At 39.0% G+C, this 23,378-nt stretch overlaps 1 long non-coding RNA gene across 1 annotated transcript in view; it reads left to right on the top strand.

Moving 5' to 3' along the window:
* Positions 1–2,241: 2,241 nt before the first annotated feature.
* Positions 2,242–23,378, top strand: part of LOC140518247 (uncharacterized) — a 162,267-nt gene continuing 141,130 nt past the window's right edge. The window contains exon 1 of the long non-coding RNA XR_011971879.1: positions 2,242–2,622. This is a non-coding gene — a long non-coding RNA (uncharacterized lncRNA). The remainder of the gene's footprint in view (positions 2,623–23,378) is intronic.

Genomic DNA, 23,378 nt, shown 5'->3' with positions numbered 1-23,378 from the left:
CAAAATTCAATTTTTTTTAAATCAGCACTTGGCTTTTCCAACAAGGTGCCTGTTTATACTTTAATTCTTTACTTTTGTTTAATTTCACAAAGATTCCAGCGACCCAAAGAGTAATAAAGATGTACAAAATGAGTACAAGTAGTCTGCAACCCATTTCCAATGGTGATCTCCAAGCAAGAAATTGAGTAAAGGATGTTATGGAGAAAATCTGTGGCTGGAAAAGGAGATGGGCCAGTCACTTATTGAAGGCAGGGGATAACACCTGGACAGTCCAACCAATTCACTTGTACCCACAAAATACTAAAAGTCATAGGAAGTGTATGGCTTCTTGGAGTAGTGCTTCTATGAAAGAACATAGATAAGAATTTCACAAGATAAAAAGGCATGGATGGAATGAAAATCTGCACTGATGGAAAGGATAGTCATATCAGTGATATGACAGATCCATTTAATGTATTGAAATAATAGTTTTTTAAGACATTACCTATGTCTCTTTTAAATACTAATTTCTGACAAGGGATGGGATTCAGACAACTCTGATAAGTTGCTTGAATGATGAGAGGAGTCACTGGAGAATGGAATGACACATTTTTCAGGAAAAATAACAGGGTTGACTTATATTTCCAGACCTGGTGGATGGTGACATGACGGGAACCACCAATCAGCAATCTTGTGAGGCAGGGATGGAAGGGATTTCCCAACATGAAAGTGTTAAATCCTCCAGGGCTATATTTCCAGGCTGGATAGAATAGCAGCTGGGGAGGTAGCTAGGAAGGAGTGAAGTTAAAATACATAAATAGATGAGAGAGACTCCCAAAGAGTCAGTTTAAAAGTTTATTTCTGAGTTTTTCCCCATTAAAGCTAGCAACTTGATTACAATATTGTTAATTGGCTGGATTCATCTCATGCTTTTGGAATAACTTGCTAGTTGGGTCTATAGATCTTATTATTTCTATTAGAACTGTTTTTTCCTCTCCTCCTCTCCTCAATAGTCTACTTTGTCAGTGATAACTTGGCACTAAATTGAGCTAAGCTGAAACTTGGTCCTCCATGATCTTTCCTGAGCATAGCAAAATTTCTTTAACCCATTTTCCAAATCTAAGCTAGTCAATTTTCAAACAGAAGGAAGTGAATATTTATTTCCACCTCAAAAAGAAGAAAAGCAAGGTACAAACTAGGTTGATTTATTTGTTTAATTAAACAGTTGCAATACGACATTACTGAATTAAACTGTTTAAAGTTTAAATATTTGTCAACCAATTAAATATTTGTCAAACCAACAGGTTTTGAAGACATTTTTTTACTCCAGCTGTGTATGTCCTTTTACCATTGGAAATTTAGCTGGGAAAGGAAGGAGTGAACAGTTCACGGTCCAGGCTGTTGTGAGTCAGATGAAGGAGGAATTAAAACCGCATGGCTCCCAATGAACTAGCTAAAGTTTGTGAAAGTATTGAGTCCCTCCTATTGAAGACTGTGGGAGTTTTTGGCTGCTTAATAGGATTGTGATTAGGCCCTTCAGACTCTGTCCTTTAAAAGACTCTATGGCACCAAAAAGAAGAAAAAAAGAGTCTAATTGCTGACTTTCTATGAAACTTTTCTGAGCTATATGGACATCCTCGAAAACAACTACAAAATTAAATGCTGCAGAGTAATAATAGAATTAAATACTGTAGAATAATAGTAATTACAAAATTAAATACTTCAGAATAAAATTCACATTTCTATAGCTGCTTTTGGTTTTCAAAAGAAATGTCTACAACATTAGGAAGAGAAATTACTCTCTGGAACCCACAGGCTTGAAAAGGAAAAGATAACAAAAATAATTTTTTTAAAAAAACTCATATTTCTGTATTCGTTAGAGTTTACAAAGCATTTTCCTCAGATCTTTCAGAAGGAAATTACTCATACAAGGGGAAGTTGGTCACAATAATAATAACTCATTTCTGTAGCCCTTAAAAAGTTTTATAAAGTGCTTTCTTTGCAAGAACCCTGGCAGAAAAATTATTCCAAGGGGAAAGATTGTGCTCTCAGTAAAGTGTGTATAGGGGCTAACACTGGGAGAGAAAAGGTCTTTCGTTTATGTTGGCCAAAGAAAAATAGGAGTGTTCCCTTTGGTAAGAGGGAAAACACTCGCGCAAGGAGAGAGGGTCGTAGCTGGAGTGCTGCGGGGGCTCCCAAGATCAGCCTAAAGCAAGTGGGGCAGCCTCCTCGAGGACTGAAGCAGCTTCCCCGAGCTGCAGTTTCTACCTCTGCTACTCAGGCGGCCCATTGTGAGTCAGTCACCGGCAGCGACCCGACTCGGCAGCATCAGTATTCGGGAGGCGCTAGCAGCCAGTCTGGCGCGGGCCCTTCAAGGCCGCTGTCCTCAAATGACCCCAGGGCCCTGGCTGCCCTTTCAGGTCGAGAGCGCTCAGACAGCCTAGGGCTACTGCGAGGGAGTGAAATGGCAAACCCCGGGTTCCCTGAGCCTTCCTCCGGGGGCACGTCACCACCCACCCTCTTCTCCACGTCTCCCTCCCACCTTCCACACCTTCCCCTAGGCACTGTAGAGAGCGCGTGGCCCCAATAGTTTAGGGGACTGCAGGCAAAAGGCGGCACGAAAATTGCGCCGCAGAGGCGAAGGTAAGAGAGATGGTCAAACCCGGCGGGGGGCAAAATGGGAGGCAGCAGGCCTGGGTCTGTGGTTGGGGAGAAGAGGAGGAGGAGGAGGAAAGAGGAGGGAGGACTCGGGGTGTGGGCGCAGAGCGTGGGAAGGCTTCGAGCCTGCTGTGGGGGCGGGAGGAGAGCTGCAGCTCTACACTCTCTCCCGCCCCCCTCCCATTCTGCTCTCCTCTCCCTCCCTCCCTCTCCGGGAGCCTGCCTTGTTCCCTCCTCCCTCTGCTCAGTTCTCCAGGTGAGGATGGGGAAAGGAGGGAGGAGAGTGGTCGCAAGCTCCGCTCGAGCAGTCCCCGCGCCTCCCATCTGGTTTCCAGTTTGGGAACTGTTTCCTACTGACTTTGCAGTCGTTTCTCCAATTGACTACGTGTAGGCAAAGCTGGTTTAGGGAATACTGAGAGAATGATATGAGCAACCGAGCCCAGCATTTGCGAGAAGCCGAATCCCCTCCCTACCCGCCCCTCATTGCACCCAGTACCTAAGTTAGGCATTCACTCCTAACCTCACTGTCCCCTCAGCTCCCCTCTCCAGAACCAGATCCTCCTTCCTGAGAGAGCGCAAAGCTGAGCGGGGACTAGGGATGTGGGAATCGCCCAACCCTGGGAAATTTGTTTTCCTGCTAATCACGAAGGAAGCAGACCCTCCTGACCTGTGGGCGGGGAGGGGGTGAGGGTGACGGAAAAGGGGGCACAGGTTTCTTGTTCCACTGGGCTCTCCGGCCTTTTCAGTTTTTAATTCCCTGAAGACTGAGACTGGATTCCCACACCTGGCCAGGCTCCTCATCCAGAAGTTCTTAATGTTTGTTGTTGGAATGAATGACGGGATACTTGTTGGACTGAGATGGACTTAGAGTCGGGACTTGGGTTCGAATCCAGCGTCCGATAACTACTACCTGTGTGTCGATGGGCAAATCACTTAACGTCTCCAACCTGTATTCTTCCACTGTCATATCTCAATACTTATGGGTCTGTGATCCTTAAACTGACAAAGATCTCAGCTCTCAGTCATCTACACCAACTTCTCCTGGGCAACTGTTGTCACTATCCAGTCATAAATCCTCCATTGACGAACTACTCCATAGGCTGGGACGGAGGCCTTCCTTTAGATTTTCCATTATGGTTCCTTTTTGGAGAGGCAACTTAGTGTAGTGAATAAAGAGCTTGCCTCAGAGTTAAGGAAGACTTAAGTTCATACACTTCTAATACATGTGACTTTGGGCAGGTGAATTAATCTTTCAGTTCCCTCAGACAACTCCCTAAGACTCCAAATACGAAGAACCGATTATCTGATTTGGTTGGTGGAAGCCCTATAAAATCACAGATAAGGTTCCCCCAAAATTACATTTGTAGAAAGGGGAATAATAATCTTGCACTACTACCTATCATGGAGCTGTTATTATTAAGAAAGTTTACTGTAAAGCAATATTGTGTTGTGAGCCACCTCTCTAGTCTGTCCTACTACTTGCTGGGTGACTTCATTCCTCTAGAGTTTCAGTTTCTTTATCTGAAAAAAATGGAGATAATCATTGTATTACATCGATATGGGAAGAAGGAACTTTTAAAACCTTTAAGCACAATCAAAATGTTTAATTATGAGCCTGGGTGGTGCAAAAGGAAGAACTTGGTAGAATTTAGGGCCCTTAGCCCTACTAACATAGCCATTTCTGATACAAGTTGTCTTCTGATAAGCATCCCCAGTCCTTCAACAGATAACTCATTCCCCTTCTTCCTCTCCCTCCTGCCTTCCTTTACACCAGTATACCTCCTCCTCACCCTCTTTCTCTTACTTCTACTAGACTCTTCTTTTTTCTCCTCTCTTGTCTTCTTCATCTATATTGTCTCTTGGGTTAGTTATGTTCTGGGTTCCATTGTTTAGAAGGAACTTTGAAAAACTGGAGGGTGTATAGAGAACAATGAGGATGGTAAAGAAGGGTACTTGAGTTCATACCATGTGAAAACTGGCCAAAGGACACTGAGGTGCGTAACCTTAGATGAATGTAAGAAGGGGCATGATGGATGTCTTCAGTATTTGAAAAAGCATCAAAAAAGGCATTAGAAGCAGATTTGGGAAAAGTAGATAGAAGTTGCAGAGGAAGATAAAGGCTTGATGTAAGGGAAAGCTTCCTCACAATTCCAGCAATCCAGAAGTGTGTTCCCTCTGACTAGAATTCTTTAAACAAAGGCTGAATGACCACTTGTTAGGTACATTTGTATCCTGAGCCTTTAGCATAGTACCTGGAGCATACTAAGTGGTTAGTAAATGCTTATTGATTAATTGATGTTATAGAGAAGACTCTTGTTCTGGTATAGAGTAGACTAGATGTTCTATGAGGTCCTTTCCACCTGAGATGTTATGATTCTGAGTTTCTTGCTCTTATTCCTCTTTTCTCCCTCCAATTTCACTTCTTCTGTATCAAACTAGCTCCATTCTTTTCTTTTCTCCTCTTTGTCTTCTCATCTTCTTTTCTTCTAATTTCTCTTTATTTGTTATGCCTTTCTTCGTCTTCCAGTCCTTCTTTTCCTCCTCTTTCTCAGTTCCTCTTCTGACTCCTCTTGCTCAGCATTATGCTTTTTTCTTCTTTACTCCTCTATCTTTCTCTATCCCTTTTAGAAAAAAGGGAAGAACAAGGACCATTGAACACTTGCAGCTAAGTGTGTGATCCTCTTCCTGAAGAGAATAGAGCTGGACCCTCTAAGGAGAAAATTTCTGCTTCTCTTCCAAGGAATGATGTTGTGAAGCCCCAGGTTGAAAGATTTTACATACAGTAAGAGTATGAGAAGGAAGAGACCACTAATGGTAATTGGTGATTCCCTGCTGAGGGAGGTTACTGAGGCAGCTATTTGTCAACGTTATAATAAAAACAAAGAGATATGTTGTCTTTGATATATGTAAGACATGAATTGCTTTCCAAGATGTAGCAAAATTGAGGCCAAGTAGCCTGGCTATGCCTGGTGATGCATGTGAGTACCGATGATACTGCCAGAAAGAACATTGATTAGGGATTTTAATTCTTGGGAAGAAACTGAAGACCTGAGTGGTACATGTGATGTTTCATCCTTTAAGCTGATTAAAAGCAAAGACAACAGAAGAGAAAGACAGATTTATGAAGGGAGCAGCTGATTAAGATGATGATATATAAGAATGGAATTTGGGGTTCTGTATCATGGCTTAAAATGTAGGGATGAAAGGCTCATGGACAGCAATGAAATATACCTAACAAGGGCTGGTAAAAAATGTATTTACTTGAATTCTTACAAATCCAAAGGACCTTTAAGGGGGTGGGAGGGAAGGGGAAGGAGACTGCCTATGTATGTATGCACTCAAATAGATATCGTGAGAGTAACCACAATGGAGGATGATTAGTAGAGGAGTATAGAAATTCACTAAAGATAAAATTTATGGAAAGAGATGTAATAAAATGTATGATTTCAGATGGCTTATGCCCAAATAAAAAAACTATGTGTAATAAACAATGTAAACTAGAGATACTAAGGCAATAAAGCAAATTCAACACATAGAGATTGAAATGCAGGATAGGATCCATCATTTGAGTATGGCCCTGAAAGGCTATACATTAACTAAAACAGTAGGATAAGAAAAAAGTGCTATGGAGGGAATAGAACTCCATGTGAAGGGGACACTCATAAGGAAATCTGGGAAACAAAGGCAAGAAGCATTGTAAAGAATATATGAATGAAGTTTAATGGAGGTAGAAACATGTGATGTCATCAGAGAATACTATAGACCAGAGATGTCAAACAAGGACCAAATATGGTGATAATACTCTGGAGTGCCTCCAAAGTAGATTAAAATATAATTAGGAAATATTTAATAAAATAAAAATACCGTAAAAGATAGGTAGCATCATATTTTAAAACTAAAAGAAGGGAATTAAGAATTTAAGAACCAGAACCCAAGCTTGGCTCAGACACATGCAATATAATTAATGGAGGACTTCAATTATCTGGACATCTGTTGGCATTCTCTGCCAAAACCAGTGCAGTTAGTAAACTCTTGGCTTGCTTTAATCATATTTTTGTTATTATTTATAAGGTAGAGGATTCAACAAGAAAGATTGCAATTCTGTACATGATTCTGACCAACAAAGAGAAACTTGTTGCTAAAGTAGAAGTGATGGGAAACACTAGGGGACATTGATTATTCCATCTTAGAATTTGTGATAGAGGAAAACAAAATCAGCATACAGCCTTGATTTTTGAAGAGCAGATTTCAGAGAAAACCTAGGTAGGGTTTCAGGGACCAAAATTGTAAAGGGAAGTCAGTACAGGAGAGATAGGAAACTCTCTAAAATGAAGGCAAAAGAGGAAGAATTCTACAGAGAAAGGAGTTACTTAAAGAGACCCAATAAACATATAAAATACTTATCAACAACAAAAATTTTTAAAGGATACGGAAGTAAGGGTAGAAAAATGGATAATCAAAATAAAATAATATGCCACAGTCCTGTAATAGTATCAAGAAAGTTAAAGCTCGGTATTAGCTAAGGCAGGTGAGGAAAACAAACAGCACAAAAAGAAATAAGTGGGCATTTTAGGCATATTGGAGGGGAAAAGATTAAAGAAAAGAATGCACCACTGATTGGACTACATGATGATGATGATATAGGATGAAGGAGATAATCAATTCTTGTTATACTTGTGTTATATCTGCCAAGGAAAATGATCTTCATATTGGAAAAAAAAAGGTGGGTGGCAGTAAGTAATTAGTACCCAATAAAATTAAAGAGATAGTAAAAGAACACCAAGTTACCTATAATGATTTCAAGTCACCTGGTCTAGCAGAATTACATCCCCAAGTATTAGTAGGAGTTACGGGGAGGTTAAGGAGAGAGAATGAATTACTGAGCCAACATCAGTAATCTTTGAAAGATTGTAGAAAATCAGAAAAGTGTCACAGGATAGGAAAAAAATGTCCTAAGTAGAGAGACAGAGAGGGAGAAATCTACATACTATAAGCCAATGATACTGACTGACTCCTACCAAAACTCCAGAATAATATATTATAAAAATATGCTTATGGAACATCTCAGAAATGACAAATATGAGACTGCTGTATATAGTTGTTCCTACATTTTGATTTTCGTGTTTATTCTACTTATCTTTTTCATAATTTTTTATCTATACCACATAGTTGTGATAATTACTAATTTACAAAATAATGTAAGGTCTGATCATATTAAGCCTCCTTCATTTCTTTTCACTTTTTAATATTTCCCTTGAAATTTTTACTTTTGTTCCTCCAAATAAACTTTGTTTTGTCTGTTCCTATTAAGTAACCCTTGGTAGTTTCATTAGCATAGGACTTAGCCTGTAGATTAATTTAGGTAGTATTATCATTTTTATTACATTGGCAATGTCAAACCATGAGCTACAACTATTTTTACACTAATTTGGGTCTTCCTTTATTTCTGTAGAGAGTGTTATTTTTAGAAGCTCTCTGTATATCTTAGTAAGTGAATTCCCATATATTTTATGAATTTCATCTATTTTGAGTGGAATCTCTCCTTCCTAATTCTGATAATATATATAAAGGTTAGTTATTTTTGTTTTTCTATTCTGCCACTTTGTTCTCTCTCTTAATCATCTCAATTATTTTCTTTACTAATTCTCTAAATTTTCTAAGTACTGATTTTCCACAGATATGGATAATTTTGCCTCCTTTTGGGGCTTTCTTGTCTTATTTGTTATAAGCTAACATTTCTAATATTGTGTCAAATTATAATGGAGAAAGGAAGTGTCCTTGTTTTACAATTGAACTTATTTTTTAAAAAAAATTTCCATGTTTTTTTCATTACAAATAATGCTGCATCTTAGATCAAATCATTGGAGGGTTAGATCTGAAGGAAGTATTAGAAGTCATCTATTCCAAAATCCTCATTTTACAGAGGAGGAAACTGAGACCCACAGAAATGGAGCATCTTGCCCATGGTCACATGGTTAGCAAGTGACAACGCAGGGATTTGAAATCAGGTCCTTTTACTCCAAATCTGTTATAATTCCTGTCTCATCATGTTGGTTTTAAGGGACCTTCCATGTTTACTTCATTGAGTTGTAAACATAAATAAGTACTATATTTGTTCAAAGGGAAAGGTGTTGGGTTTATTGCTGTTGTCATTTGCATTTATTGGTATGATCACATGTTTTGGGGTTTTGTTATTTATATGACTAATTTTACCAAATGTTTGCCGAGTGTTGAATCATACTTTAATTCCCTTGTATAAATCCAACTCAGTCAAAAGAAATACTTTAAGATTTATATACATGTACACATATATATACATATATATAGTGTGTGTATGTATGTAACATATACTACTGTAACCTGCTAGATTTTGGTCAAAATTTTTGCATCAATGCTCAGTAATATTGATATAGAGTTCACATTCTCTATTTACTTCTCCCTGATTTGGATATCAGGGTCCTATTTGTCTCAAAAAAGAAACTGCAAGGTACCATTATTGAGAACAATTTATGAAGCAGAGAGTTCGATTGCTCTTTAAAATGTCTGATAGAATTCACTTGTAAATATATGTAGACCAGAATTTTGTTATTATTCATGGCTTTCAGGGGTTGTCTTTCTAAGATTTTGTTCAGATTTCTACTTCCTATTTTTTAATTTAGTTATTTATCATTTTGTGAATATTTGTCCATTTCCTTTCTTTTCTCTGGTTCATTAGTTTATATTAGGCATCATTTCTGATATTTCCCTTTATTTCCTCTCTATTTACCATGCCCTTGCCTTGATCATTTTTTAGTTTGGTGATTTGATTTTCCTCCTCTTTGATCACCATTAATTATATTATTTATTGGTTTTGTAAGTCTTTTAAAAAACAGCTTTTTTACTTATCAATTAATCTGTTTTCAGTAATTATTGTCTGATTTTCAGTGTATCTTATCTTGTGCTTTTTTCAGTGGATGTTAATTTGTTTATTTTCTAGTTTGAACTCAATTTATTAATCCCTTGGTATTTAAAAAATGTCTTCAGGAACACGAATTTGCTTTAAGGACTGTTATAACTGCATCCAACATATTTTGGCATATTGTCACATAGCTATCATTCCCTTTAGAATAAATCTTAAGGATAATTATCTCTAGGATTTGTTTTTACTTGTTCTTATTATTTAGAATATCATTCGTACATTTTTGTCTATATCTTTTGGTGCTTTTCATTGATTACTATTTTTGATGCATAGAAGGATTTTTTACTTTCTGCATTCATTCATGATGTCTTTTTACATTAATATATGATCTGTTTTTGTAAAGGTACTCTGTAAAGCTAAAAAGCATATTCTTTAATATTATTTCTATAATAATTATAATATTAACATGCCCATTAAAATTATCACAGGTCTTTCATATCTCATTTCTCCAACAATATGCTTGAATTTGTGATTTCCTTCTTTATCTTTCTGCTAGATTTATCCACATCTGAAAAAAAGGAGTGCCAAAGTCACTTATACTTATTTATCTCTCTGACTTTTTATATTTCAGTTATCTTTTTCTTTAAATCCTTATACATTGTACATTTTGGTACAAATGTATTTTTAAATGATATTGTTTCATTGCTTATGGTGTCATTAAGCATAATGTAATTTCTCTGTTTCTCTTGACAGAACCAATCTTTAGTGTTGCCATATACAAAATCCTGATTGTAACTCATGGTATCTTTTTTAATTGCTTGAAGCATAATAAATTTTGTTGCAATCTTTCATTTTAGCCCTGTGTCTTTATGTCTGAAATGTATTGCTTTTATGTAGCAAATTGTTGGAGATTGTTTTCTTATACATACTTCTATTACCCACCCTTCCATTTTATTGACAAATTCAGTAATTTCACATAAGCAAAGTTAGCATTGTTAATTTCATGCTTTTATCCATTAAAATCTGTTACATATATATATATAAAGAGAGAGGCACATATGTGTGTAAGTAAAATCATATGGCTTAATATAGAATATATGTATATGTAGCATAATATATTTTAAATGTGTGTGTGTTTGTGTGTGTATACCAACATGATGTACCTATTGGAGGGTTTTGATTGTTTGTTTGATTTGCTTTATTCTAATCTGATCTCAGACTCTTTCCACAGAACCTCACTCAACTTTCTGGTTATACACGCCAAACCCAAATTCCTTGAATGTAATTTTATTGTACTTTTCTCCTCCCTTCCTCCTCCCCATGCTCTCTTCCTCTCTCCTTCATCTGAATTGAATTTATCTATCTTTCCTCTTTCCAAGAAATATTATTTTAATTCACCCCTTTCTTATTTCTTACCCCTCCTAGTGTATTCTCAAATCCCACTTACGAGGTTTTGCACGTAAATGCTTCATTTTTTCTCTGTATGATCTTAATACTGTTTGATATTTTTGGAAGGCAAAATCATCCCCCTACAATTCTCTCACTGCTTCCTTGCCCATGTCCTTATACAAAGAATAATTTTTTTTTCCTATGGCGACCAATTTCCAGAAATGCTAATTCATGAAGGAATCAGTGTAAAACAGTGGGAGGAGCTTTATATCCAGAGCATGAAGACCCAAGCTAAAACCAGATCCTCAAAGTCACCACCTATACATTCTTCTGTCAGTCATATCATCCCTCTGGTTCTCTTTTCTCCCTTGTCTGCCTGCCCTTTCTGCCAACAGCCCTAGGAACCTACAGCTATCCTTTGCTGAGGTGGTACATGAACTGAAAATACACTTAGAGGAAAGAGTCAACTGAAATATTCATTCCTTCTGGATAGAATCTTTTGGAAGGCTTAGAAGCAGCTCCTCACCTCCACAGGAATGTGTGGGGAAAGTCCTAGACTGACGCATTTTTATTGGTGGAACTTGCTTCATGCTCCCTGACACAAGGATCCTAACTCCAAATGTTATTTTCCTAATTTTCCCAGTTAAGTTTCAGGGAAGGAAGAGCTATCACAAAGGAAAGAGCCCTTATTCCTCTCTGACCCAGGTCAAGTAGTGAGGATCTCTGGCTCTTCCTAGTCCATTTACTTCCATATTCCTGTTTGAAAGATCTCCATCTGTGAAATTAAATTTACTTACATTCCCCTTCCAGAAGTATTAACTGCATAATCAGGGATCTAGATTCTAATAAAAGATTAGAACTAATCATTCTTCACCTTTTTTGAAGTTTGTTCAGACATATTCTTTCGGAGTTCCTGAAACAAGAAGAGAATTTCGTAAAATAGATTTGGCTAACCCTAGAAGTATGTAAACATTAAATACTTATTTTTTGCTATGTCTCCTGCTTTACCTTTCTTGAGGTTCTTTTGTTTCATGAGATTGCCTGTTAAATGCCCTGGTCACTTCTGGCTTCTTCAGAACTTCCTTTTTGCCAAAAAATTTAAGCTCAACTTTTCAGGATACATTATTTGGAGGATGCAAACAAGTTTCTTTTGCTTTTCAAAATAGAGCATTCCAGTTTTCTTGTAAATTAAAATAATCTTGTGCATTTCATCCTCTTAGATGCATGCAAGATTTGATTTCAACATTGAGGTACTGAAGCTTGATAAGTTTTATAGATAATTTAAATTTAGGATTTCTCTGTCAAATTTCTATGGACTATATTATCTGTACTTTGTCCACTGTTTCCAGTACTTTTGAAAAATTTTCTTGTATGATGCCCAGATGAGTAATATTTAGGTTTTTAATTCCATTTCTTTTTTTTTGTTGTTAAAGACCTGTTACTCTCAAATTATTTTCATCCATTCTGTCCTCAAGCTTAGGTGCTTTGGCTTATAAAGATCTAAAGTGTTCTTCTAACCTGTTGGGCTGTGTGTGTGTGTATTTAGTATATATATTCACTATATGTGTGCATGTGTGTATGTATGTGTATTTAGTGTATATATATATATACACACACACATATATATTCAGCTTGTGTGTATACATAACACACATATAGTTGTTGTTGTCCCTTGTTTTTATATTTCCTAGATTTCCCTGCATCTCTCTCCTTCCTTGCTCCAAGTGAATCACCCCTTATAACAAATGATATGACCTTATTTGCTCTGACAATCTTTCTTCCATTTTTGTTTTTTTGAATTCCAAAGTTGCTATATCCTTTTCCAGAGAATCTATTGTATTTGGAGATAATGTCCATTATTTGTTCTATTATTTTATTTGTCTTTTTGAACTTTAATTTCTGTCCAAAATTCCCTCCTTTATTTCTTCCTTTAATTCTTGTTTGCTCTGCATTCTGGAGTTTCTTAGAATTATTGTACTAATCATATCTGGAAATCTCAATTTGTTCAATTCAATTCCATTCAATTTAGTCAGCATTTATTGAGTGCTTACTATGTTATAGTCAGTGGAAATTCAAAGACCAAAAATGATCCCTGCCCACAAGGAACTTTAATTCTATGGGGGTAAAACAACTTATATAACAGAAAAGTATGTACAAATTACGTACAGAGTGGAAACCATTGTGTGGGCAAGAACAACAATTAGTGGCCGGGGAGATCAGAAAAGATCTGCAGTAAAAGGGGGTACCTAATCTGTGCTGCATTTTCATTCTCATTGGAGTTTTCAAGTCATTTTCTTGTACTCCGTGATATTTATTCAATATATTGGAACCTTTGGTTGGATTCCTACATTATTCTTTTCTTCTCAGTTTCTTTGTTGCCTTATCTATGAAGTGGATCTTTGAGTAAATTCTTTCTTTTCCTCTCTTTGATTTTTGATATCGTTGTTGTTTATTTTTTACTCTATTAAAGGCATTTATTATTATTTTGAGATGCTGGGGAAAAGCTGGGCTTAGGAGAATCTCATCAGTCATCTACATAGAAGTCCTGCTTACTTAGATTTGGGGGGGGGGGGGGAGACAATTGGGGTTAAGTGACTTGCCCAAAGTCACGGAGCTAATAAATGTCTGAGGCAAAATTTGAACTCAGATCCTCCTCTCTCCAGGGTTGATGTTCTATCCATTATACCACCTAGCTACCCCTAGATTTTCTTAAAATAAGTTTTTATTGCTGTCTTCTGTTTCTCATATCATCATAGTTATCCCAAATATCCCTTCCCCTCTCTCCCAGAGAGGTATCCCTTATAACAAATAACATTTTTAGGAAAAAAAAATTGCACAACTTGTCAATACATTGAAAAAGTCTGAAAACACATGCAGTGTGTAACACCTACAGATTTTCCACCTCCACAAAGGAGTAGGTTGGGAATATCTTATCATATCTACTCATTTGAATCTTGCTTGATGTGTATGTATGTATGTATGTATGTATGTATGTGTGTATGTATATACATATATATTACATTCACTTTTCATTTTTTGGTGTGTGCTTCTTTCCATTGACATTGTAGTTTCTGTGCATATTGTTTTCTTGGTTCTTATTTCACTCTGCATCAGTTCATATATATCTTTCCATGCTTCCTTATATTCATTATACACATCATTTCTTAACAGTACAGGCATATACCATCACATTCATGTACCACAATTTGTTTAGTTATTCACCAATTGTTTCTTAGCTAAAACAAAAAGTACTGAATAGACTTTCTTCTTATAGATGACTTTCTTAGAGTATAAGCCAAGGAATGAACTCTTGGCTTCCAAGAGTGTAAACATTTCAGTCACCTTATTCACATAATTCAAAATTGATTTCCAAAATGATTGTACCATTTCACAGCTTCAACAATATATCAAGTGTGCTTATCTTTCCACAACCCTTCCAAAATTAACTGTTGCCATTTTTGGTAATTTTTTGCTAGTTGCAGGGTATATGATATGAAATCTTATGGCTGTTTTGATTTGCATTTCTCTTATTAATATTGGTTTGGGTCATTCTTTCATGTGGTTGTGAATATTTTGCAAGTCTTTTGAGAATTGTTTGTCCATATCTTTTGACCACTTATTTATTAGAGAATGGCTACTAATCTCCCATAAAATTCTCATTGACAAGATGAGAATTAGGGAGCAGACAATGGGACAGCTGGGTGGATTGGGAATTGACTGAGTAGCTGAACCCAAAGAGCAATCAGAATGACTCAAAGACCAGTTGAATTGAGAGGTCCAGTGGAATATTCCAAAGATATGTACTTAATCCTGTGCTAAATGATTTAGCCTTTTGGGGACTGAATAAAAGAAGAGCTCACATGATTATCAAATTTGCAGATAATCCAAAATTAGGAGAAATAAATAGTACTCGGGTTGCCTCAACAGAATCACTAGTGATCTGTCTAGATTACTTTCTAGAGATATAAAACATCTAATCACAACTAAGATCATATGGAATAAAAATTTAGATATCTTTGGGCTCAAAAACATCTATTTTACAAGTACAAGATGAAGGAGGTGTAGCTAGTCAACGTTTTGTTTTCTCGGTGAAAAAAATATAGATATTCTAGGGGGTTTTAAACATCAATATTAGTTAACAGTAGTAAAAACTTTTTTCTTGCAAACCTTAAGATTCAAATGTTATCTTATGATGCTTTTAACATCCCTATGAGGAGGGGAGAGGAGGAAAAAACAAAAATTGAAAAGTGTCTGCTAGTGCCAGGCACTTTGCTAATAATTACTTTACAAATATTATCTCATTTGATCCTTACAACATAGTGAAGTAGGTGCCATTATTATCCTGGCTTAACGAAAGAAGAAAGTGAGCCTGAGGGAGGTTAAATGACTTACTTGGGACTTGCCTGGGGTCACACAGCTACCAGCTGTCTGAGGCAGTATTTCAGAGGAAACAAAACAAACCAAAAAAAAAGTTAATGCCATCTTACGCGTTAAACAGGGTTGGAACCGACTTCTCTCAGGAGGCCACTTCATTCTGTCTAGGTCTTTCAAACATACTCTGCATCTCTCGGAATGTTATAGAGGGCATTTGAGTCAGGTTTGGATTTTACTAAAATGGCTTCTAGGTCCCTTCCAACTCAGAGATTTTTGCGAATTTTTCTCCTCTCTCCCCATCCTCCTCTTCCTCCAGTCTTTTCCTCCACTCATCCTTTTCTACTTCGACTTTCTATCCTCATTAAGAAAAAGTGACAAAGTAATGCATTTACTAAAAGCTCTGGTTTCCACACTTCTGTGGGAGTCCTCCGGTTGCCTAAGGGCAGGCTAAGGGAATGGGAGGATAGGGAGGGATAAAAGATCTTTATTCTCTAAACTTCGTGGGGCTGCTCCCTGAGCTGCCCTGACCTCCCTCCTCACGTTTCTTCCCTATGCTTTTCGTTATCTAGTCTTTCTCCTTCCCTGCAGCCCAAACTATGTGCTGAGGGCTGTTCATATGATTAAGGACTGCTTAAGTGTTTCTTAATGAATCTTGCCTAATGGGAATAGGCTCCGACCCACGACCTAGCCTCCCCTCCGGGACCCCTTTTCTTGAGTACGGTCCCCATATTCCTTCTCCTTATGTCTTCTTCCTCTTGTTCTCCTCTAGCTCCCATCTTGGTCTTTCCTCTCCTTCCTTCTCCCATCCTCTTCCCACTTTTCTCCCTCTTCCTAGTCCCTCACCCTTGGGACTCATAAACTGCAGAAACCCCTCCGCCAGGTGGCCACCTCCTGCTAGGCCGCCCTGCTCGCCTCCCACCGAGCCTGCCCTGGCCGGAGGGCGAGATCGGTGCGCTGTCCGGGGGAGCTTTATGTAACACGTTGTGCTTTAGTCCCGGGCCAAAAACCGGCCGCCCTTGGTTGTTTTCTCCCCGTAAATTTTTCAGTCTCCCTTGCTTTGAAAGGAGATCAGTGGCCTGAGCCCCTTTCCCCAGGTCTCCCGCCTCCCTCTTTTCTTTTTTATGCCCATCCTCCAGCCCGAGGCATTAGGTGGCTCCGGGCTGTCTATGGGGGAAGGGAGGAGGGGAGGAGGGAGGGAGGCTGTAGCAGCATTTCTTCCCTTGTTTACATGTGAGTTCACGTACATGGGGGTATTATTTTGGTGTTTGGGGTTGTGTTTGTGTGCTGTTTTGTTTTATGATTTTTCCCGATTAAAAAAAAATAGCTGCCAGTTTCCATGTGTCGTTGTGTTTAGTCACCCCCAGACTCCGGTTTCTTCCTTGCCCAGGGGGCTGGTGCCCTCGTCTCTCCCCGGCCCGCACCGCCCGCGCTCTCCTCTCTCTAGCCCAGGCCTCGCATCCTCCCCATTTGTTAAACACATCATTAGGACTCGCTCTGGGCCTCCATTCCCCCGGCCCGGCCCCACCCCCTGCCCTGAAATATATTTCCCAGATAAAAGGCCACCGTGGGTGGTCTCCACCTCCTTCCCTTGGGGGCTGTAACTTCCCTGGGCCGCTGGGGGGGTGGGAGGCGGAGGAAGGCAGGACTTCTCAGGTTGGTGACAGCCTGAGAAACTCCCAGAGAAGCTCTCTGGGAGGCCTGGAAGGCGAGAGGCGAGGAGCGGGGGCGGGGGTGGGGGGAGATGTTGAGGAACTAAAGGGGGGGTCACTGCTCTTTGAAAGGAGCGACTCCCCCTTTGGAGGGGTTCTTGCCACCCCCATCACATCCCCCCCACCGAGGAGGAATAAGCAACCCTTTGAGGGACACGAAGTAGAATGGAAGAGGGCGGGGGCTTTCCTTTTTGGATTTCTGATTGCATACGATTGCATACTTGGTTTTTACAAAAGCTGACCTCAAAGCCCCCCTCTTGTTAGGAATCTCATTCTCAGCTTTTAGTTCGTCGCTCTCGGCCTTCCACCACTTCCAAACCTCCCAGAAGAACACTACACTGTTTTAGCCAGAAAGAACCTAAGAGATCTACCAGCCCAAGCACCTTCTTTATACAGAAGAGGAACTGAGGTTGAGACAAGGGTAGTAATGCGTCCATGGTCACACAGCTGCTAAAAATGCTAAAAATAATACTGACATTTATATAGCACTTTACGGACTAAGAAGCTCTTTACATATATTATCTTGAGTCGTACACAGATTCCAAGAGAGGTAGAGTAAGTATTGTTTTATCCGCATTTTAAAGGATACTGAAGTCAAAAAAGAGGCGATGACTTCCTAAAATTAGAGGATCGTCAGTGACTGAGATGGTCCTAGATCCCGGTTTTTTGTTTTGTTTGTTTTTTTAAAGCAAATCCAGAGCTCTTTACAATGTCCATTTAGTGTTCAGTAGGTTTGTGTGTGTGTGTAGACTTCGACTCTTCATGACCCCGTTTGGGGTTTTCTCGGCAAAGATACTGGAGTGGTTTGCCATTTCTTTCTCTAGCTGATTTTACAGATGATGAAACTGAGGCAAACAAGGTTAAGTAACTTGCCTAGGGTCGCTCAGTTAGTAAATGTCTGAGACCAGACTTGAACTCAGGAAGATGAGTCACTCTATCCTCTGGGCCACCTAGTTGCCTCTAATTTGTCTACTGACTTCACCACTAATGCCACCAGCACCACCCTTCTTCTTCTACTCGCTGTGTGCTTCTCCTTTTCAGTGCCCCTCCCCCCCTCCATAAAATCTGGAGTGGCATAAATCCCCCAGGACCTCAGACTCTGTGGTTGGAAACTGGAAAAGTGCATTTTCAGTTGCACTTTCAGAAAAGACCGAGACGATCCTATATTCATAAGATCAGATGCTGGATAGAAGAACCTTAGAGAGTCAAATTCAACCTCATTTTAGCGTGAGTGTGGCCCAGAGAGAATGTGGGGAGCCCAGTATAGCACAGGTTAAGTAAGCATAGCCTGAATTCCGACTGAAAACCTCCTGTCTTCCAACCCTGAGTTCTTTGCGCCACATCACTCTCCCTCTTAATGTTTGTAGAATGAATGAATGAATGAACTAATGAGTGAACAATTGCTTCCCAATTCAGTCATCTGTGAGCTAGCTGCCCCCAGGCCGAGATTTCCGCACCCTGCTCAGAATAAGATTGCATAAAGGGAGGAGCGGGGAGGGGGGGGGGGGGGGAGAAGAAGCAGCTAGAGTGACAGTCCTTAATCCACCCGGGAAGGGAACTTGAGAAAAATGGCATTGTCCATATTAATGTTATTCTCTTAGCCAAGGCACAGGGAGTGGGAAGGGGGGGGGGGGGGGAACCACAAAAAACCAAAACAAAATAAAAACACAACTTGACGGTCAGAAGGTGCACCCAGGAAGTTCACAAGAGGTATGCTTTAACTGAAAGTTCCTGCTAGGCTTGGAGCACAGTCTTTCCCTGCTAACCGAAGTCCCGGGAGGGGGCCGAAAGAGCGCTGGGGCTGAATTCCTGCCCCTCCTGAGCAGAAAATCTGGAATTCGTTAAGATGCGGCTGTAGGAGAGGGGGAGGGCGAAGATAAAAGTCAGATTGAAGCCAGGCGGAAAAGTAAGCTCAGGACACTCGCTTTTGGTAGCCTGTGCCCGGAGTTAATCTGTCCCGGAGATGCGCTTTACTGTCAGCTCTGGTCTAGCTTGCTCCCTGCCAACAGAAAGCCATTGCGGTGAGAAAGGTCCAGTTGGCCCTCCTATGCCCCTGCGGGCCGGATGGGACTGCCTTTGTCTGAGAAAAGGGCTTTGTTTTGGGGGAGTGAGGGGTTGCTTTCCGTTCTCTCAAAGTTTAGGATTTGGGGAGTGGGGGGAGGAGAAGGAGGAGAGAAACAATAGAAGGAGCTATTAAATCACAACCTAAGTGAAGGGAGGGGGAAGAAACGCCGAATTAAAAATAAAAGAGCTGGATTCGAATTCCGAATATTACCGGGCAAATATCACAACCTCTCTGGGCCTTGGTTTTCTATTCTGTAAAATGATACGATTCTCAAGCTCTAAACATGATGAAGCATTTAGAAAATTTAGGCAAAACCCTCATTGGGCACACAGCCTAAGGAGTCTGTGAACTCTCTTTCCACCTGCCACAGATTCCCCTCAATTCCTACACTCCTTGCCTCTCTAAACGCCCAAGTTCAGCCCACTCGTACTTTCTCTCTACACTACTACCACCGCCGCCGCCACCATCACCACTACCACTCCAGTACACGCACACACGCGAGCGCATACACACACACACAGAGCTGCCCTGCCCATTCGGTTTCCCGTGGTCTGACATGACATTTGTTTCTAATTAGCAGTTACCAAGGACTCAAAGCTAGAAATGTGGCAAACATGATGAGCGGGGAGCCCGGGGAAGGTGGACCTTTTCCCTGCATTGAAAGTTGCCTGTCATTTAATACAGCTGTTAAGACACTCCTGGGTGCTCCTTGTAGCCAACGGTTGGGCTGAATACTTAGTTCAGAAATTGCACAACATCTGTAAATTTGTGAGCCAGAATTGGCAAATTTAACTCTTAACGGGTGGAGTATCCATTGGGTACTTGTGTTTTGTCTTTTAGAGAGAAAATAAATGGTGGAAAGAATACTGGATTTAAAGTCTGAAGACTTGGGTTCCAATCGAGTTTTGCTAGTTATGTTTTGTAGTGTAATAAGAAATTCATTCTAGTCTAGTGGCTGGTTTTGGAATCAAGGCTCTCACACAAAAGCTCTCCAGCCTCAGTTTCCTCATCTACAAAATGATGGTAAAAATAAACACACGACTTTACTCTTAAGGTAATTGTGAAGAAAAGAAAAGCACATTGAAAGTCCCTTTCTTTCTCTGGGTCTGTTTTCCATGTGAAGTGAGGGGGCTAATGCTAGATCTCTAAACTCCTTTCCAACCCTACCCCCACGAGCTGTTATCATAACGATAATTGTCAAGTTGTATTTGTATATCCCTTTAAAGTTGACAAAATGCTTTTGAATTTATTATGTCCTTTGATTCTGAAATGATGAAATGTGTCCAGAATATAGTCAGAGAGCAGTTGAGGGAAAGGGGAGGATATCTTCTATAGGCAGCAGTGTGTCTTTGGACTATGCTGTCTAAAATCAGACCTTTTCCTTCCTGCCTGACCAATGCTTTGTAGATCCCAGATAGGATTTCTGGAAGCCTCTGGTAATCTGCCTCTCCTGTTTTGGTGAAGAAAATCTAAGGAGGCTACAGGAATAACAGATGCAGTTCTGGGTCTACCCAATTGCACTTTCCATTTCTATTAGTTTCTTCTTTTAATACTCATTCAAATAGGCAAACCAGCTCCTGTAATTATTTTGAAGGTCTGTTGTTTACTTTTCAAAGTCTTCTTAACTAAATAGGTGACAGTACTTTTCCCATCCAGCAAACATCTGAGATTAAGCTCCTACGAGATAGTCTGAAAAGGACAGCATTTTAATTTGAACATCAAAAATTTGAACTTTAAGAAAAATGAGTTATTTTAAAATCAATCATTGTGATATTTAATTTTGTCAGAGTATTTAAAATTCTGAAAATGTTTCATATTGTAGATAATGAGATTTAGAGCTGACAGACCAGTGAATGATTTTTTAACCTTCATGGAAATTAAGTAACAATAACAATGTTCAAAAACCTAAGCCAAGGACTAAAATCCTTCTTTCTCTTCTATTGGCCTTAAAGAAGTCTTAATGAAAATGAAATTATTTCATGTTAACTTGATATAGAGAATTAATTGTTTTTCTTTGGATTTATGAAAAGAAATCTAGCTACTTTCTGTGTAGGCAGAATGTGCCAACTAGACTTAAACATAATTGATTTCTTTTCTGAAAGCTTCTGAGAGAATTATGAGGGAAGAGTAAATGACTCTAACCCCCACAATTTCTGTGTTATCTGTGTTTTTAAGAATCAGCTTATTAGCCATAGCTAATATTTTAATAGACTCTGAAATGAAAGTCATGTGAGAAAACCTAGCCATATTCCTGTTTCCTTTTTTGAGAGATTTTACCAAGAGAATATTTCTGGTTTTGTTTTGTTTTGTACAAAGCAGTAACTTTTGACTAATATTTAACAAAATGAGTGACCTTGGTGTTTAATCTGCAAATAATTTCACGTCATTCTGGCTACTGGGTTGTTTTGTTTTGTTTTAAGTTCAGTATTTGAAGTGAACTTCATTTGTTATCAAATGGCTTTGGTTTAACAAACTTGTGTCAATAGGAGAGTAGTGTAGAGTAAAACAAATACTTTGTATTTTCCTGGTAAATAAGTTTCAGTCTCAAAAAAAATTAAAAATATGTTGACTGCTTTTTAGGAATAACCTTTAGACTAAAGAGGAAAGGGAAAGAGGACACCTGTTTATTGGTATTTAGAAAACAATTCAGAACATGTTATGCATTATTCATCTAGACTCCCTGTTTTCAACTCTCAGTCTGAGGAACAGAAAAAGAACACTTTGGAAGACAAGATACATTGAATAACGTTTAGGGAGTTAGAAAAATGCTGCATTGTTGTAGCATATAACTTTCTAGGTAAATAACATTAGAATATAATTTCCTAGATAAATTAAATATGAAACTCTATATTTAAGAAAATAACTTCCCAGGTAAATTATGACTTGACTCTGAACTTTCTTTTCAAAAACAAGTAAATCCTTTAAAAATGTGGAAATGTACATATATAAATAATTCTATTGTAATTCTTGGGGTACTCTCTTTGCTTGAAGGTCCCCAGAAAAGTTATCCTGAATTCAAGGCAATCTCTCATTCAATAACCATTCAAAAACTATAGTTCATAAATCTCACTATGTTTAACTTCACCAGATAGGAGACACAATAGCTCAAAACAAAAGAAATTCAATCAAACAGTGTTGGGGGGGGGGGGGGGAATGATAAGAAAAGACACCACCCTCATGCATACAATGGGGCATAATCTTCCAGGGGTTATCACTTCAGTGTAGGAGGTTACAGGGGCAGAGGACATATGTGACCAGGGAACACACTTGTAGAACACCCACACAGCTAACACTCATGTCCAGGAAAGTAGGGTACCAACCAGGAATCCATATAGTCAGGGTCTATACAAGATCAAGACATTTCATACCTTTGACCCTACAGGGTTTCTGCTGTCCTTTGATGATGTCATTATGATGGATGGCCTTTGCTAGATATATTTTCTCTGCTAGGCATCTCTGGTCATGAAATTTTCTCTACCACCATCTCCTGGCTCTCTGCTCCTTTCTACTAAGGTGAGGTGGCCAGAAAGCCTCTCCCTGACAAGGTCATGCTGTCTTTTTCATTCCCAGCCCTGGGCTATGAGATACCATACCTAACCTGGCAACTAACAAAGGCTGGCAGGAGCATCCCAAGCTAAGATTGTCTTTTTTTAAAATTATCGTTATCTGTATCTGATGTTGATTCAAGGTCTGTGTTTCCAGACAACTGGTTTTAAATTAGAAATTACTAGTAATTTCTGATCAACCTGTTGTTGATCTTGTGACCATTTTATTAAGTCCTCCTTCCTTCCCGCCCCCCCAAAAAGCAGCCTCACAAGAGCTATTATGGAGATCGAGACCACAAAACCCACTCTCTCCCAAGATCCTCCCACAGTGGCATGCAAATTAAATTGAGAAAGAACAAAGCTTCTGAGCCACATTCCTCCCTTTATTATGAATAATGGCAAACAGCAACAACAAAACAAAACCTGGTTTGTTTTTTTTTTGGGGGGGGGAGTTTTGTTTTTTTCTTTTTTGGGTATTTTTTTTTTGCTATATTTCAGCCAGGATATAACCTCATGATTTACCTACACTATACATCATAGTAAATTACTTACTAAGATCAGACCAGGACTCAATATCACGTCTTCTGTCTCCAAATTTAGACTGTTTCTACCATACCACATTGTTCCTTTTTAAGACAAGAAAAAAATGATAAAAGAAAAGAAGTCTCAGTAACTAAGAAGAAGGATTCACAGTCTATTGTAGGAATCTCAGCCTAGTTCATTTCTTCCAGGCTCTGCACGTACCTCGGATCAAACAGACC

This window comes from Notamacropus eugenii, chromosome 1 (genome assembly GCF_028372415.1).
Source record: "Notamacropus eugenii isolate mMacEug1 chromosome 1, mMacEug1.pri_v2, whole genome shotgun sequence".
NCBI lineage: Eukaryota > Metazoa > Chordata > Mammalia > Diprotodontia > Macropodidae > Notamacropus > Notamacropus eugenii.
This window is presented reverse-complemented; position numbering and strand designations above follow the sequence as displayed.